Source organism: Antedon mediterranea, chromosome 11, assembly GCF_964355755.1.
Source record: "Antedon mediterranea chromosome 11, ecAntMedi1.1, whole genome shotgun sequence".
Taxonomy (NCBI): domain Eukaryota; kingdom Metazoa; phylum Echinodermata; class Crinoidea; order Comatulida; family Antedonidae; genus Antedon; species Antedon mediterranea.
In genome coordinates, this window is record NC_092680.1 from 14794245 (window position 1) to 14797092 (window position 2848).

Sequence of the window (2848 nt, forward strand, 5' to 3'; positions counted from 1 at the left end):
TCTTATAAAGACATAAGGTAGTGAAGTGAAATGATAACAAGAAATGTCTATAATTGGTTATTAAGTTTGTTTGAAATTGAACTTTGTATTATTTTTATTTATTTTTAAAAAATATTACATGCATCCAACAGCGAACACATTATTATTATAATTATTCCTTGTACTTATAAACTGATTTGGGAGTGGAATTAAAAGAGTCGTGAGTTATTTGCACTAGGTAAGGATTGAACCATGGACCTTGGAATTAGAAGTTTGTGACAGCGATATGATGTACTTTGTATTTGGATGTCTTAAACTCTTTTTTTTTCCTTTTCCTATAGCGAACATACCTTTCGATCTCGATCTATTATGAGAATTGTTGTACGAAGAGGCGGTAACTGTTGGTATCAATGCTGAACTTGTATTCAGGGAGATCATCCTGCGAGTACAGACAACACAGGCAGCAGCAACCAATGCAAGATTAAGCAGAATGTGGCAAGAGTACAGCGTCGTGAGGTGGTTTCCCGAAAGATCGTAAAATCAAAACGGTACTGGGTATGACCAACTGGCGTTTCATTCATATCTAAAGTTCAATAGCTTCTATAATACGTTTTAATTATGACTATACATTTAAATTCAAAGAAAAAAATAAAGAAGACTAACAACGACTTTTACAATAGCAAGAAGTGATCTTTTAATTGTAAAAATCACGTAATAAATGGTGTTTACATTAGTTATATTGAAATTGTTGTTGTTTAATTTAAAGTTAGCGTCATGTTGCATTTTATAGTTGGTTTGCGTTTAAACGTGTAGTCAACAACTCTATTATTAATAACTTTCCACTGTTTGGCTCTTAAATACGCAGGTAAACACCGTCCAAGGCAGTCACCCAGATTAACATACCATCCAAACAAGTCATTAAGGGGGTGTTATTAAGACAGTAAAATGACTTTGCATAGTAGTGATTGGTGATTAACACAACCCCACCCCGTTTTTGGCCAAACAATATTTTTTTTTTTGTGTTTTCAATTAAAATGTTAAAAAAAATGTACATCGTGGAGAAATTTGAAAAACGAAAGGGGGGGTTATTTTGGAGTGGGCATGATAATTGAAGAAGGGGGTAAAATGGTTATCAGTTGTTATGTAAATGATGTTGAGTCTCCAAGCATGAGCAAATTGATGACTTTGGAAACTGGTGTAAAGGTGATAATTACAGACGTAATTGGAGGAAATGATTGTTTGAGGTTAACAGCAAAATCTAAGGTAATGTTTTTAGTTCGTTATTATTTACTTGTTTAAAATGATGTTTAGTTTTGTTAACTGCGCATGGATATAGAAAATCTTGTAAATTGAAGACCTAGTCTAGGAGGCCTAGTCCTGGAAGAAATAATACAGAAGTTACAATATAGGCCTATACTGTAGTATAAAACTTAATTGAGTTGAGTTTAGTCATATTATCAATACTTTAGATTTTAGATTTTAAATATTTCATGAGAATTTGTTAGGCCTAATTTCCGTTTTTTATTATTTGCGATTGTAGGTCATGACGAAAGTGGCAAACTTCAATGTTGACATGGGGGTAATAAACAATTTTATCCGACCAGAAGTTGTGTCTCTATCGGAGGCGAAGGGTAGTCCACAGAAGAAACGAATTTCGGTGCAGGGATGTGTTGTTGAGGTAATTTTATATTTCATTTATTTATTTTTTTACATATTTATGAATAGGTTTATTAAAAATTGTTGAAATTGAGAATAATTCAGAATTTCGGATAATAATGCTGGGGTAAGTATTAGGAATTTTGTTTAAATTCCTAGTTGAAATGAAAGTGTGATTGATAGTTTTGAGTTATGTAAAATTATGAAATGTTATTACTAATTCGTATAAGAGAAGATCGACAACGTTAGGAAATGGAGATACAAAGATGGAAGTAGTGCTGTGGGGTGAGGCGGCAGCATCCACCTTTGACTTAGTGGCAAATGATGTGATAATCAGTGCAGTTGTTGTGCAGGACAGACAACTAAGAAGTACGCCGTCGACGGTGGTAGAAGTAAGTTTTGTTTTGTTATAACTACTTTAAACTGAAATTCTATTTTTTTATATTGGAACAAAAAATTATTAATTATGATTTAATTTCCAGCTATTGTAAATGAATATCGAGTAGAAAGAATTGTATAATCGACATCGCTCTGTATTGTCAAACTCCATTTGTTTAACCAATTAGTAGTGTCATTTAAATTACTAATCAATATTAATTATATTTTATATTTGGTTTGTATTATAGGCGAATGGTATGGATAGCGTAGAGGGTGCGATTATTGCTGTTGGCGACACCAGTGATGGGTATGTAAAATTCTACATTATTGTATTGATGCTTGTACAGTGTTATTGAATGTTTTAAAAGGGAAATTGTGACATAACCATATTTTTTAAAATAAACGCCCCGGAGTGTTATTTGTTAAGTGGTGGTTGCGCTCCCTCGATAGCCTAGTAAAAAAAAAACAATAAAATCAGAGACTTCTGTTACAGTGGGGGACTCAAACGCTCACATTATCTTATCAGTTAAAAATTGACATGCACCCCCACATTTTGCTTCAAGGATGGATCCACATGGATGCGCCATCCTGGCGCAAACGCGCTGGATCCGCCCTTGAACATGAAGTTTCATGTTTAAGATTATTAAACATTTAACATGTTTAAGATTATTACTATCGTTTTTTAATGTAAATCCACAAAAATATACAATAACTTTGAAAATGAAAATCAACATATTTGTGTTAACAAGTAATATAAAAACTGTATATTTTTTTTTCATTAAACTTCACTTCACTTAACAGACATGGAATATTTTAGTATTAAATTTATAACACA

The 2848-nt window shown here is 32.4% G+C and overlaps 1 long non-coding RNA gene across 1 annotated transcript; it reads left to right on the forward strand.

Annotated features, from left to right (window-relative positions):
* Positions 1-1093: 1093 nt before the first annotated feature.
* Positions 1094-2575, forward strand: LOC140063075 (uncharacterized). The gene is made up of 3 exons (XR_011847570.1): positions 1094-1242; positions 1520-1657; positions 1871-2575. It is a non-coding gene; the product is annotated as an uncharacterized lncRNA (long non-coding RNA).
* The last annotated feature ends 273 nt before the right edge of the window (positions 2576-2848 follow it).